The following is a 15944-nucleotide window of genomic DNA, read 5'->3' on the forward strand; positions in this document are numbered from 1 at the left end:
ACCGTGTCTTCCCGCGGAGATCCTGCTCCTGCTCCATGGAAGATGATCTCAAAGTACCATCTAGTGGCCTCATCCGTCATCGGCCCGGGAGGTCTCTGTGTTAGCGGTTAGGCAGGCACCTCCTCCTCAGACCTCAGAACTAAAGAGAGAAGTCATCCGCCTGAGATCCCCTCCCCCCACCAACCTTGACAGAGGATGAACTAGGTAGGGGAAGAATGGAAAACATTGTAGTTCTGCTGCGAAGCCACGGAACCTAGCATGGCAGGTGTCCCTGTAGGCCCGGCTCAGCCTGCAGTTCTCTGTGGCCTCTGGCGCCACCCTCTGGGAGGTTCTTCCACGGCCACTGTGTCTCCCAACGCACTCTGGCCACACCACCCTCGGGGAGTCTGAACTGAGAGGCTGTCTGGCTTTCTCAATCCCCGTCCTGCTCTAGGAGACCAGAGCCCCAAGGGTCATTTTAAGTTCCGAGTGGAGACTTTTGGAGCCTGGGGATCATGGGAGTTTGGGTCAGAATGGCTATCCTATAGACGTAGTAGGAGCGTTACCAGACAGATTCCAACCGGCAACATGGGCCAGAAGCCACAGTCACAATTTTTGGGGGGGACTCGACTCATAAATCTCTTGTATTCCTTTGCTCCCTTGCTCTCATACCTCTCTCTTGATGGAAACTTTGAGGCTATGGGGCTTCCATGCAAAAGCTACACTTTTTTCCCTGAGCCATTCTGTCCAGCTGAAAAGTTGGCCGGGGCACCACATCCTTATCTGATCGTTGCATGGAGGCCTTTGTCACGTAAGTGTTCTCTACGTTTGCTTCTGATCTCATCTCTTTCTTGTAAGACCTTGCCGAATGCAGGCAACATCAACCATATGATGCTATTAAAAATCCATTTTCCCGCCTCTGCCCTTAGAGCCACAAGTTCATTAGGTACATGATCCGCCCCTGAGCTGCTGATGCCCAGTATTTACTACTTTTACATAGGTTGACTGATTCACATTTTTGCAGCTTGCAACTAGAAAATGCCCTGACCAAATCTTCTAATGACATCCGATTGACTTGTCCGTGAATGATCCCCCAACTGACAGATGTGTCTTCATCTGACAGATCGGGTTTGCACTTACTACATTACCTAAATCAAGCTCTTTATTTTGTAATAATTTGATTCACAGATAGTTATAAGAAATAATATGAGTGCCTGTGTACACACTGATATTTACCTGGTTTTTCCGTTGGTAACATTTTACAACACAATAATATGATTCCACATCCAGGACTGCTTAATTTAAAAATGGATGGCCTTTGCCTTTATTTCTGGCTATTTGCACATCAGAATGATTTTGTGAGTTCCTCAGTGCATGATATTTGAGCTTACTTTTTGCATTAAGCCTAGTCATTACATTTTTTAAAATTTTTTTTCGTTTAATGATTTGTTTATTCCAAAAAAAAAATTCTTTTTGCACACTTACAAGTATGTCAGGCAGTGCCCTTCACCATGGGATTACAACAGTGGCCATGAAAAACGTGGCCCTTCCTCAAATCACGAATATATTTCACTGGTTTCTCTGACACAGGGGGGATGGGGAGCAGTGTTTGGAAATGCCACAGAGGTGACAGGAAGAGGGAGGCAGAGGGAGAAATCCATTGAATTCATCAATAAGGGCCACAGCAGTTTCAGCTGGAAAGCCAGGGGCTACTGCCAGATGGCAGAGCACTGAGGACACAGAGGAGGGAAGGGGGCCCCTCGCCGGCACCTCTTCGGTAATGATGGAGCTATGTGTGTGTGTATTTATTTTATTTACGTAGACAATGCTTCTGTGTGGGGAGACAGTCCAAGGGCATGAACAGGTTTCACAGGGAGAAGTGTCCCTCCCATCTCCCAGATACCCTCCAACAGCAACCCCCACTGTACCAGGTCCGTACTCACCCCTCCAGAGACGGCTCCGGCGGGCACAAGCGTGTCAGCTCCTACATGGGTCCTTAGCTGGGACGCGCTCCACCTCTCCAACTGTCCTCAGGAGAAGTTCCTGGAGAGAAAATGATCGCAGGCTTAAGAGCTCTGAGTGGCCAGCAGGTCACAGGGGTGGGCTGGGGGTGGAGGCGATGGGCAAAATGGCAGCCCCCTTGCGGCTACAGGGTCAACGATGCGCAACGATCAGGTAAGAGGAGGCAGCCTGTTCTGAGTGCTTGTCACATGCAGGCCACTCCAGCCACACCAGTAAAGGGCGTCCCTGCAGGGAGACGATATCATTGTCCCCACTGACAATGAAAGAAACTAGCACTCACCCGAGGTCAACCAGTGACAAGAGTCAGAGCTGAGGGTCCAACCCTGCTCTGTTCATCTCCAAAGCCATGCTATTTTTTCCCATTTTTTTTTTTACTGTAGTAAAATACACATAAAATTTGCTGTCTTAATTAAGCAACCAACGCAGTGGCATGAAGTACATTCACATGGTTATTCAACTGTCGCCACCATCCATCTCCAGAACTTCTACATCTTCTCATACTCAAACTCTGTCCCCATTACCACCAGCTCGCCATCCCCCTCCGCAGCCCCCGTGACCACATTCTACTTGCCGTCTCGGTGAGTTTGAGGACTCCAGGCCCCCCGGCTAAGCGGAGCCATACGTTATGAGTGCTCTGCGGCTGGCTTATTCCTCACTGAGCCCTACCACCTCATCCTCAGACCTCATTTAGGTTTTGCCAATGGGTCCCAACTGCGTTCAGTGTAGTGAAGGGATTCAGTTCAGAATCACACGGCGCATTCAGTGGCCACATCTCTTCGTCTCCTTTAATCTGGAACGGTCCCTCTTTAAAATTCCAGGCCAGATCTTTTGTAGAACAGCTCTTAAACTGGGTTCGTCTGATTACTTCTCATGATGATATTCTAATCCTGCATCTTTGACAGGAACATCAGGAGCAATGATGCATTCTTGTCATAGCATCCTATGAGGTGCATGAGTTAGATCTATCCCTTTGTGGCTGATGTTAACTTTGATCACCTGATTATAGTGGTGTCGGCCAGATCCTTCTTTTGTCCATTTGTAATAAATTAGTATTTTGTGGAGAGGGACTTTGAGATTTTGTACATATCCTGCTCTTCATCCAACATTCATGCCCATTGACATAGCTCTGTTGAACCAAGTATCATTCTTGACCATGGCCAAGTGGGCATTTTGAAATTCCATTGTTCCTTCTACACTCATTAGTTGGCATCCTACTATTGTAAAAAGCTTTTTCTTGTTCCTGTTTATTGATTCACTTGTTTATTTCTATCTGTATGGACCCATGGATTCCTATTTTACTCAATGTGTTATACAATCTGGGGCTATCATTACCTCATTCGACATCAGGTTGTCCCAGATTTGGCTGGTGGGCAGACTTTCCGACTGGCTTTTGTATCCTGTGACATTCCTCCCTCTGTCCTTGAGCACCTCCTTACTTCCTGACACAAGGAGATGGTCTAGGCTTATCTCCTGCTTTTCCTGCTCTTGCCCTGGAATCTGCCATTTCTCTAAGAAGCTTTGATTCCTTTGTCTGGTATTTAAAAGTCACACTGAGCGCCGGATGTGCCCCCACTCCCAGGCCTTCCTGGGGTGCATTCGAGTTTCTTTCCTTCCCTTAATTATCATTCTTTCTCTAGCCTCTCCCGCTATCCTCCATACATTTACACCGGATCGGTCACCTCTACACAGAACCACCTCCTGTCACCACCAACACCTTGAACCCGGACAGATGGCCCCTCACCCGTTCTGGCTCTGACACCCCATGCTGCTCTCCTGACCCTCCTCCCATCTCCACAGATGCTGACCTAACGGCTCAGTAGCTGTTTGCAAACCTCGGACCCGAGCCCTACCTAAAGTTCAGGTGGTTATGAACAGACATAAGAGAGGGAACTGGCCAGGGGTGGTGACGGTCACCACAGGGTGGTGACAATGAAGAGATGGAAAGGCTGACGCAGTGAATCACCACCACGTGACAGCCCCTGCCAGGCAGGGCAGGTGGCTCGGACGTCTCTGGGCTTGGCTAGAAAACAGTGGGGTTACCTCCCAGACAGTGCAGGATAGCAGAGAGAGCAGGTTTGGGGGCCAAGCTAGCCCTTCGTATTCTCTTTGTTCACGTTATCTTATTGTCTCCACCCCGCCACCCCCCCACTCCCCCACCCCCAATCTGCCTTTTGTGTCTCTTGCTGTGGCTCTGTGTCAGTCACTCTGGTAGCAGGCCACCTGTCTTTCTCATGCCTGCCCAGAACTTACTCTTCCTACACCCAGCAAGACCCCCTCACACAAACACACCAGACTGGGTGAAAGGCCACGCCGCCATTTGCGCGAGCTGTGGAAACCAACAAAAACTTATTTATAGTCCACAAATTATTAATAGGCTGGGATCTTATTAATTCCATCCCCAGTACACATCTCCCCATAAACGCATGGGCAGGGGTGGATAGAAACACAGTGAACGTTATTGGATAAAACTCCCATAAAAGGAGTATTGTAATACATCATTTCACTTCCCCTCATTAAGTCTGTGCTGAGAACATCCTGTGGTTTATAGCTGTAAACCAGTCCCATCTGACCTAGAGACCCAAGACCACTTCTGTCCTTCCTTGGCCCAGCCTCCCGCCCCCCTGAAAGAATGTGTTTGCACAGTCGACATCAGTAAGATGGTCCCTGACTATCCACAGATCCTGTGGCCACAGCGTGGACACAGAACTCCAGGGAGACAAGCTGGACCACACAGGGCGGAGGGGGGGCTGTTGGCCCAAGCCAATTCCGGGATGACATGGTCTTGAACCAAAATCAGCTTTAAGAAGGCCAGCTCTGCCTGTTTCTCCATACCCAAACGCTACCTCCCAGAACTTGTCATGCCAGGGAGCTGCAAGGTGCTCCCTCTCCCACCCGAGGCAGAAGAGAGAGGGGAAGGACAGCAAGAGAGGCACATGGGCCCCCAGTCCTGGAGTGCAGCCGACCTGAACCCAGGACAAGTCAGGCCAGAGAAAATCCCATGCTGGGTGGCCACGAGGAGGGAGGGACAACATGAGAAATGTAGAGGACTCTTCCAGGCCTTGCTCTCCATGCTGGCCTCCTAAGCAGAAAAGAAAGAGGAAGAAGATGCCCGGGCCAGCTCTGAGGGAGCAGAGTCAGCTCTGTGCCACTGTAATTTCATGGACGGACAGAGAAAGGTGATAACCAAGGGCACTGGGCCTGTGAGTGGAAACTGGTGACGCCACACTAGCCCTGTAGCCCAACTGGGGCCCTGGAATTTGACCAGTTCCTACAGCACTCAGTCCCCTGGTGAGTGAGGGTGTCCGTTGTGGGATCAGCCCCAGGGTGGGGTGAAGGGAGGTGCAGGGGCCCAGGGAGGCAGGAGCAGACCTTCTGCAAACCTGTCAGGGGTTGCTGCAAGAATCAGAAAACAGGAGGTGTGTGGGGCGCCTGGGTATCTCAGTGGGTTAGGTGTCCAACTTTCGATTTTGGCTCAAGTCATGATCTCAGGGTCGTGGGATCAAGCCCCGAGTCTGCGCTCAGCGAGGAGTCTGCTTGAGATTCTGTCTCTCTCTCTCCCTCTGCCCCTGCCCTGTGCACACACACACTCTCTCTCTCTCTCTCAAAAGAAAAGAAAGAAAAAAAGAAAGAAAGAAACAGGAGGTGTGCAGTTCCCAGCAGCTACCTTGGGGATGGTTTTCAAGTGCCCTGATGTGGCACTGGCCGTGGACATGGGGCCCGTCCATTCGTGAGGAGTGATAGAACCACATCCTCAAGGAACAGGGTCACTCAACTTCTACCTCTGTTATCTGGCAGCTTTTCTTGTTCTGTGGGCTCTGAGGGGTGGCAGTCCTCTCATGGCCAGGCTCTGTGGGAACAGAAGAGGGATAGGAGAGGAAGGGGAAGAGGGAGAGGAAACAGCGAGAACAGGAAGCTTGGAAATACCCACGCCACTCAGCCTGCCTCTTTCCGTCATTTAGGGAATGAGATGGTGCCTGAGGGCACCGGCCATGCGAGGCACATAGTAAGTGCTCATTAAATATCGCTATTGCCCTAGAAATGGCTGCTGGAGCAGCAGAAGTGGTGGATGATTCATTCAACCATGAAACACCCCAGAATGTAGAGCAGCCATCATCCCCCCTTTTCCCAGATGGAGAAACTGAGGTCCTGGGCTATGAAGCCACCTGACCCAAGTTGCCCCACTGGCCTGCGGGCAGCAGAGCCAGAACAAGGGCTTGTCTCCTGCAGGAGATTCCAGAAGCCCAGCTCAAGGCATGGACTTGATCTTGCAAGCAGGCTCCAAAAGACCTGGGGACAGGAGAGAGAGAGAGAGATGGAAAAGGTGGGGCACGGACCGGGCAGGGCCGTGCAAGAGAGGAGGCAGATCTGAGGGGCAAGGGGGTCGGAAGCAGGCTTACCTGCCGGAGAGGGTATGATGGGCACACGGGAGGGCACGGAGAGGCCCTCGGACTCTGAGGTCTGCAGGAAGCAAGAGGGAGCAGCCACCGTCCGAGCTCTGGAGGGAAACCCACCTGACCCCTCCATAGCTGAGTGAGCTTGGGCAGGTCCCCTTAACCCTCCTCAGTAAAATGGGGGAGATGGCAGTCCTCCTCCACAAGCTGCCGGGGGGAGGAACGAGGCCATGTCCAGCACACAGCTCTCAGGCATCGCTCAGCCGGCGCATCACTTGTCGTCGAGCCGGAGAGATGGCTGAGCCCAGGGCAGAGATGGAGGCCGGACTTCCGTCCCCCTCAGACACACCCCGTGCAGCACGCCTGAACAGGGAGCCACGGAGACAACCTGTGAGACAGGCCAGCAGGGGCCCACGGTGCGTTTCCCTAGAGGAAAAGTGTCTGTCAGAAGAGATCTTCCTGGGCGGATAGCCAGGCTCCTTGGGTGATGTGCCCCAGCTCTGTTGCTTCCTACCTGTGTGACCACGACCAGTCACTGGTACCCTCTGAACCTTAGGCTCCTTATCTAGAACGCTGCTTTGAGGACGATAGCTAATCTTTAAAGGGAAACTGCGGGTATTCATTTTACCTGGGGAGGCAGAGTAACCAAGGGGAAGATAGCACAGACCTGCAGAGAGATCAGGGCTCAAATCCCAGCCCTCCAAAAAGTAGCTAAGCAGCTGGAGGCGAGTTTCTCAGCCTCTCTGCGGCGTGAAGAGCTGGGATAAGGCGTGTGAAGCCCTCAGTACAGTCTAGCACGTGGTAAGGACCTACAACATGGTCGCTGCCGGCCAGTTTCCCTCTCGGCCTGAATCTGATCCGGGCCTGACCTTGCCTTCTATCTCACCCAGGTTTTGTCCCCAAATTTCCAGCCGAGTGTGGCCTGAAAACTGTCTTTGTGGGGCAGCCACCCCGGCCCAACCACAGCACCCGTCTCATCAGTGCCCCTGCTATAAACAGACAGAGGCCGTGTAAGCAAACACCCCCTCCCTGGTGGCCCCGAAGGCCACGGGCCTTGCAAGAGGTCAGCTGGAGGGTGGCAGCCTGGTTGGACGCAAATAACCACAAAAGCCAAGGGCAGGGCGGGCCATGAAAGACCCTTAAGGGCCAGGCAGAGCGGCAAGTGAGGCGCAGAAAGCCAGAGGGCATCCAGGCCGTGTCCCTGACTTCTGTCCCACCCACCCTCCGCCAGGATCCACCAGGGAGGACATTTTATTTCTTTGAAAGAAATATTTTGACAGAATGACTGGGATGGAGGGTGGAGGGAAGGGCAGAAGTCAAGGAGAGAGCGAATCTCAAGCAGACTGCCCGCTGAGCACAGAGCCCAGCACAGGGCTGGATCTCATGACCCTGAGGATCATGACCTGAGCAGAAATCAAGAGTCAGACACTCAACCAACTGAGTCACCCATGCTCCCCCACAAATAAGTGTTTGTTAAAAAATACATATATATGAATTTACAACTCTATAGCTGTCTCGATTTATTTTTAGAACAAGTCACAGTTGTGTTTACCTTTAAAAGTATGCATTTACTAAGCTAGTATCTGACCAAACTGATATAAGCATTACCTCTTGGTTGCTTGTGGGTGGATACATATACATAAACTCTTAATTTATAATTGGTTTTATATAAGAGATTGACGTCAGGCCTCAGTCCATAACACTAGCGGGGGAGGGGGGTCTCCAATTAGTCTTGGCACCTGAGTCTCCTTGCTTTCTTTCTGTTTAAGGCAAAACGACCTGAAGGGGGTAATTTTAAACACCAAAGCTGTGAATGTTCTGTGTTGCTAGGGAAAAGCTCAGAGCAAGCTTCTCGGAAGCCCAAGGGTGAAGATAAAAGTGGAAATGACTAGTGTGTGCTAGAAAAGCACCGTTCCCAGGAGGGAGCCTGGAGCTCAGAGCACGTCAGGGTGTAGAGAACTATCCCCTCATGAGAGCAGAGGAAGGGCCCAGAAGGCCTTGCTGAGGGATGCGGCAAAAGCCAAAGGCAGCGCTCCTTCACCCTATCCACACGTCATCCGTGCCCCTGGAGCCAGACCCTCGTGTCACGAATAAGGTGTCACCCCTGTCTTCGGGGAACTCACTTTTCAACGAGGGCTACAGACGCAGAAATGAAATAAGGTAGGCAGGACTCCCCAAGCACATCTTGGCCCTGCTTTTAGTTCTGCACATGGAAGGCTAGAGAAAACTTCCTCTGCCAGGATCCACCAGGGAGGACATTTTATTCCTTTGAAAGAAATATTCTGACAGAATGACTGGGATGGAGGGTGAGACCCTTAGCTCATGTACAAATGAACAAGGATACGACTGAATAGCACAGGGACAAGGAGACCAGGAAAGGAAGGTGTCTTCTCCTACGGGGAAGGGGAGTCAGGACTGGATGAGAGACATGGGAAGGCTGAGGACCACCGGGACGAAGGGCCAGAGAGAGACAGCCTGGCGGCAAGATGACCAAACAGAACATGAGAGAAGGAGATCTTTAGGGTTTTTATTGTGGAGAGCACGATGTAAGCCCAGGCCTCTGGCCCACGTACTAAATCTCGAGTAAAGTCTGCAGTTGACCACTGCTGCTCATGTGTGAGTGGATGATTTTGAGAGCTCTCAGAGGGGTTGGTTTTTTGTTTTATTTTTAAGTAACAGCTACCATATGCCAGGCATTAGTCTACGCACTTCACACCACTGATGTATTTAATCCTCATGACAATTTTGGGAGGTTAGTTCTATTATTACCTCCCCATTTTCCAGGTGAGGAAAGTGAGGCACAAAGAGAATAAAGAACCTGCCCCCAGGCTCACAGTTAGTGGGTGGCGGGCCCAGGATTCAGCCTAGGAAGCCTGGCATGATGCTAGGGAGAAAGGACCCCTAGCCCGGGGCCATACATTCTAGAGGCCCCTGCTCTGCTCCTCCTCTGACCATGCCTCTCCCCCAGGGCAAGGGCCAAGGACATGCCCACCTGGATCCCATGCTCCTCCCTTCCCTCCACTGGTAGACCGTGGCCTGGGTACTCAGTTTGCCAGAATCCCCCGCCCAAGCGGCTCTGGCAGGTAAGACAGGGGTGCCCCTGATCAAAGGATGCTGACAGGAATGGACACGGGGAGCGCCACAGCGGCCGTTCCCAAAACACACAGTGAGCAGCTCAACGTGTCAGCCCACTCCAGGTGCCATCACAAGCTACCACAGACCAGGGGCTTCAACAACAGAGATTTACTTTCTCACAGTCGCAGAGGCTGGAAGTCCAAGATCAGGGTGTCGGGGAGGGCCCTCTTCCCAGTTGCACACTGCTGACTTCTCCCTGCCCCCTCACATTTTCCTCAGTGCCTCATTGAGAAAGACAGACATCAGGCTCTCTGGTGTCTCCTCCTAGAAGGGCCCTAATCCTATCAGATCAGGACCCTACCAACCTTAGTCCCTTCCACAAAGGCCCTATCTGCAAATACAGTCATATTGGAGTTTAGGGCTTCGACATATGAATTGGGGGTGGAGGGGGGGTGGTAGGGAACAGGGACAAAACATTCAGTCCATCATGCTTACCAGGAAAAACATGGGAGTCTAGGGTAGTGGACGATTCAGGCTCAAAACCCGGAAGCTGGTGCATGCTGCTCAGGGTCTCATATGGGGCAATAATGTCTGCACAGGAACCAAGGGAGTGGACTCTGGAGCCTGAGAGCAGAACATCACTGCAGGGACGGCAGATACAGAAGAGGAAGGGCCTCCCCTCAGCAGGGCTGTGCAGGACTGCTGTTCAACAGCGCCACCTTGTGGTGCAGATGGTCAAGAGCAATAGAGGATTTTGCCTCTCCAGGTCCCCCTGCATCTGCTATTTCAAAAGCAGGACTAAGGCCCTGGGGTTTTTGGAAAAATCAAAAGTAAGATATTAAACTTTGTAACAACAGAGTTTGGGAGGTATTCAAGTGATTAATTAGAAAAAAAGAAATATGACCAGATTCGTACCTTAAGCTCTTGGTATAGGTCATATCAGTTCCACAGGATATGAATGTATCTGCTTAGCTGTTAAGCAACTTCTTATTAAAGTGCTTTTTAGCCCTTCAGACCAGCTACTCTTTTAGTATAGTCCCAGCACACAAGGGCAAAGTCACCCCTACATACCCACAGAACACGGGAGACTTTAGTGGTTCTCTCATAAAATGTTTTTTAAAAGTGAAAACTCAAGGAAGAGCCATTGTTTAGGGTCTGTGATAAACTACTGTGTTCAGATTTGTGGGAAGATTGGGATATTTGAAGACCCTATCAATAATCTGTTGAAATGTATGCCTCTAAAAAAAGTAATCGTTTACAACGAGATACCACCACACACCTATTAGAATGACTGAAATCTAAAACACTGACACCAAATGCTGGCGAGGCTGTGTAGCAACAGGAACTCTCATTCACTGCTGGCGGGAATGCAAAATGATACCGCCACTTTGGAAGACGGTTTGGCGGCTTCTTACAAAACCAAACATAATCTGACCATACAATCCAGCAACAGCACTCTTTAGGTATTCACCCAAAGGACTTGAAAACTTACGTCCACACAAAAACCTACGCGCAGATGTTTATAGCAGCTTTATTCATAATTGCCAAAACTTGGAAGCAACCAAGATGTCCTTCAGTGGGTGCATGGATAAATAAACTGTGGTGCATCTAGACACTGGAATATCCCTCAGGGCTAAAAAGAAGTGAGCTATCAAGCCATGAAAAGACACAAAGGAACTTAAATGCAGATTACCACATGAAAGAAGCCAGTCTGGAAAGGCTATAAACCATAGGATTCTGACTATATGACATTCTGGAAAAGGCAAAACTATGGAGACAGTAAAAAGATCAGTGGTTGCCAGGAATGGGGTGGGGAGATGAACAGGCGGAGCACAGAGGACTTTTCAGGGCAGGGAAAAGACTCTGTATGATACGACAGTGGTGGATATATGTCATACTTTTGTCCAAGCCCATAGAATGCACAACACCAAGGGTGAACCTTGAGGTAAACCACAGACTGTGGATGACTATGATGTCTAGTTCTGTCCTTGGTCACAACTATCCCACTCCAATGAGTGACATTGATAGTGGGGAGGCTGTGCGTGTGTGGGGTCAGAGGATATGTGGGAAATCTCTGTACCTACCTCTCAATTTGGTTGTGGACCTAAAGCTGCTGTAAAAATTAAGGTCTTTCTTTTTTCCTTCCTTCCTTCCTTTCTTTCTTTCTTCTTTCTTCTTTCTTTTTCTTTCTTTCTTTTATGTAGTAGAAATGTGAAATCATTGAGTTTTTTAAGAATCAAGAGCTGGGGCTCTGTGTCAGAAGAGGAAATGTATTCTTTACCATTCACTCGCTTTATTTTGTGCAATCCACTGTTTCTCAGACATTGTGCAGACATCGTGTCCTGTCATCCCTTCTCGCAATTATAGAAACGGAGGGGCAGAGAGGTGCTAGTGAATTGTCCAAGGTCAAATAGTAAGTAATGATAGCCGTAGGAGTCGGACCTGGTCTTGCCATCGCTCTGCTGGTCTCTCTGTAAGAGGAGGTGAAGCGTGCAGCAAGCATTGGGGAAAGTCTGAAAGCTGATTTCAAATACCTGCTAGGAAGGCAATGGCTTCCAAGCCAGGATTCAGGAATGCAGACACCATGTTTAGCCCTAAACCTGTCTACAAACAGCCATCAGAGGATATTTTCTGTCCGGTTGCAAGGGATTTGTGCACAAGACACCTGAACTTAGGACGAAACTGCATCCCACACCTCAGAGTCTGCAGGCAGCTCCAGAACAGAACCACCAAGACTTCAGACAATGTCTCCAGCAGCCCCTGAGCCAACGTGTGGGCGCAGCTCATGGCCTGAAGAGGAGAGCACTAAGGAAGCATTATGTGACTGTCACACAAGGAAACCTCAATCTCTCCTGGAAATAAACCTCAGCCCTTAGGTGACACCAAATCCACTGGCAGGGACTCCATGACCTTGGCCAGGCTCTCACGGAACTTCCTGAGACATTCACAGCATAATCAAAAGGACAGACACTTAGGTGCCCGTAAAGTTTCCTGGGGATGGGGGAGAGACACACTTTGGCAATGGTGGCATTTTATTAGATGGCTGGCCCTCTACAGTAAAAATAACCTTTGTATTTAGCAGCCATTTGGTTTTTTCCAAATTACTTTTGCCTTTCATTAAACAATCCAATCCAGAAGAGTCTTTCCTTTCATCACAGAGTGTAAAAAATCTCGGTGGCACTCTCCCAGACCTGGGACTCACCCACTCACAAGTCCCAAGGGCCCAATATGCCCTGATCAGGTGATTCTGGGGCCTTCGCTGGATAGCACGTCATCTCAGGAGGTCTAGGCGTGTAGCTCAGTGCTGGCCAGTTACTCAAAGAAGGGAGGAAGGAGGAGAAACACTCTTGTGACAGATTATTTTGTTGCGGTTTTAGAATTGACCTTTTTTTTTTTCTGTTTTAAACAATCTGCTCAGAGCAAAAGAAAGAAAACTTTTCCATTATTGCTTGGGAAACTCATGAATGTATTACGTCAAGATTCTCGGGCATGTCATCAGCAGGAGTGGTACGGTGGGGACAGCCTGGGGCACCTGAGTCAGGAACATAGCACCCCCCTTTCACTAGGTTTGTGAGCAACTGGCCTTCCTCTCTCCCTTCTCCCTGAGTGGCACCAGCTCCCCCTTCTTCCCTAAAGGATATAAGACCAATTTCAAACCTAGAGTTGTGTGTTCCCTGCGCCACCTCCCCTTTTGGTTGATAACAGATTCTAAATGAATGACCAGTCTCCTGTTGAGAATTCCAAATAACTGATGTAGCTACTCAACCCTCCAGGAGGGGGACCGTAACTCCTGGCTCTTTTAAGTATGGGCTGCACATGATGACTTCCTCCAACGAGGAAAAGGGTAGCCTGACAGAGGAGAAACCTCACAAAGCCTACCTCGGCCAGGCGATCAAGGTCAACAACAACAGAGAGAAGTCATGTTGACGCTATGTTCCCCTGGCATGATGTGATGTGTGTGGCACTGGACTTCTGTGGTCTTCCTCCCAAAAGCTATAACCTCATTTTACTCATGAGGAAAATAACAAATTCCAGTGCGGGGACATTCTACAAAATCCCTGACCAGTACTCCTTAAACTGTCAAGGTCATCAAAAACCTGGTGGAAAAGGAAAGTCTGAGAAACTGTCACAGCCAAGAGGAGCCTAAAAAGACACGGTCACTAATTGCTCTGCATGCGGAGTCCTGGATGGGATCCCGGAACAGACAACGGGCATTAGGTAAAAACTAAAGAAATCTGAGTTAATATTAGTTAGTAATAACGTATCAATATTTGTTCATTAATTGTGACGAATGTACCATGCTAATAGAAGATGTTCATAATAGAGTTAACGGGGTGTGCAATACGTGAAAACTCTTCTGTATTGCCCTTACGATGTTTCTGTTGATCTAAAACTGACAATTTAAAGTGTATTCTAAAAAATGAATGGTTTTAGTTTTACCTTTTGTTTTCCTTGTTTGCCTTCCTCCATCACCTTCTTACCAGCCTCAGCATCTTAGCTGGTCTTACAGTCTGTTTATAGACTTCTATGTTCATCTGTTTGGCTTCCCCCTTTAGAAATACAAGTTTAGTCTATCAAGCCAGTCATTGATCCAAAGATAGATACACAAGTATCTTGCCTAACTGCCCACAGCAGAAGCGCTGTGCTGTCAGTTTCTGGGCCTGGGCCTTAAGAGATTGGTAGTTTCCACCCCCTTTCTCATGGAAGTTGGTCTCTGGGAGCTCTGAGCTGCCTTGCAATAAATCATCTACGCTGATCGCCCCAAACTGGAGAGGCTATGTTTTAGGCACTCTGGTTTGTGAAGTAATAATGTATCCTTGTGGGTATGAAGTCACTGGGGCTTTGATTTGCATTTTCCTGATGACTAATGACATTGAGCACCTTTTCATGTGCTTATTGGCCACATGTACCTCTTCTTTGGAGAGCTGTCTATTCAAAATGCTTTGCCCATTTTTTAATTGGCTTGTCATTTCATTATTGAGTTGTAATAGTTCATGTGGTGCATATTTATGTAAGCTATCCCAAATCATTTTGCAATAAGATGGGATCTAAATTAACACATTTAGAAATAAAACCCATACTCTTATTAATACAGTCTATTAATACAGTCTTTTTTTTTCCAGTTCACTCAGAAGCCATGAATTTTGACAATGAATCTTCCTGCATAGATATTTTAGGAGGGAAAAAAAAAAGAAGATTCCTGATGATCTAGCAATTTAACTATCAAATATTGGTAGCAACCATCATCCTTCAAAATGATGCTTTGGAAGAAGGGCAATATATAAATAGGTTTCATCCTAGAAAAACCCACTAAAATTTTTAAAAATATTATAATAGCTGCAGATTATCATGTCATTAAGGAAACTCTAGGAACTCCAAGTTCAGGAAGCAGTCTGTGACAGGTGGTGAGTGCAAGTTCATTGTTTAATGTTGTTCTTTGTGTTCCCCCAGGGCAGACCTGTGTCTTACTTCATTTCTAGCCCCCATGCTGATACTGTGCCTGATACACAATGAGTATTTATTGAATATCGGTTAGTTCTAATTCAGGTGAGCTGGTGTGCTATCTCTTGCCTTAAGAATTACATTTCAACGTATTTCTAATCTCAGATGATTTTAACTCTGAACACATATTAATATTTCCATAACATTTTTAATGGTGGCCAAGCTGACCAGGTATGTGCCACTTCTAGGCTATGGAACTAATGAATGAGAAAGTAAATTCCCTCCTTGTCACCTGCACGGAATCTGTGCGGTAGTCTCTCCATGGATCCGCTGGCCTCCCCCTCCCCACCCATAGCACTGGTGTTGCATGGATAGATCCAGGAATTTTATTCCTTGCTCGGAAGAGTGGCAGAAGGGCTCAGTTCATAGGACTTTGTATATACTCCTATGCCACCAAACCTCATCATTGCTCAGTGCGAGGGCTTTCGTGATTTAATCCCTTTAATCTTTTTCCTGGTATTTATTGCTGGACAACAAAATGCCCCCAAACTTAGTGATGTTATTATCATATCACATTTTGTGAATCAGGAATTTAGCAGGACACATGTGGTTGATTCTTCTGCCCCACGTGGCATCCACTAAGGTCAGTGGTCATCAGCTTAAGTGGGCTGGTCTAGAGCATCCAAGATGGCTTTAGTTATACATCTGGTGACCTTGGAGGGTCGGGACTGGCTGGATGGCTGGGCTCAGTTAGGATCACAAACCAGAATTCCTAAAACATGGCCTCTCTAGTTTGGGGCGATCAGCATAGTTGATTTATTGCAAGGCAGCTCAGAGCTCCCAGAGACCAACTTCCATGAGAAAGGGGGTGGAAACTACCAATCCCTTAAGACCCAGGCCCAGAAACTGACAGCACGGCGCTTCTTCTGTACTCTACTGGCCAGTCAGAGGCACACCCAGAAGCATCAGCCCAGCTCTGGATGGAAGCAATCCCCAAGCATTCGGAACCACCTTTAACCCATTACAACCTCCAGT

At 48.7% G+C, this 15944-nt stretch overlaps 1 long non-coding RNA gene across 13 annotated transcripts in view; it reads right to left on the reverse strand.

Moving 5' to 3' along the window:
- LOC123861696 (uncharacterized) overlaps positions 1-15944 on the reverse strand; it is a 272443-nt gene that overhangs the window by 29725 nt on the left and 226774 nt on the right. For all 13 annotated transcript variants that reach the window (XR_010413202.1, XR_010413200.1, XR_010413201.1 and 10 more), the window contains 2 exons: positions 1923-2022; positions 3-139 (listed from right to left, as the gene is read on the reverse strand). This is a non-coding gene — a long non-coding RNA (uncharacterized LOC123861696). The remainder of the gene's footprint in view (positions 1-2; positions 140-1922; positions 2023-15944) is intronic.

The sequence above is a fragment of the Mirounga angustirostris genome, unplaced genomic scaffold (assembly GCF_029215605.1).
Source record: "Mirounga angustirostris isolate CCGP_5_RB_7025 unplaced genomic scaffold, mMirAng1.0.hap1 SCAF_7, whole genome shotgun sequence".
Classification (NCBI taxonomy): Eukaryota; Metazoa; Chordata; class Mammalia; order Carnivora; family Phocidae; genus Mirounga; species Mirounga angustirostris.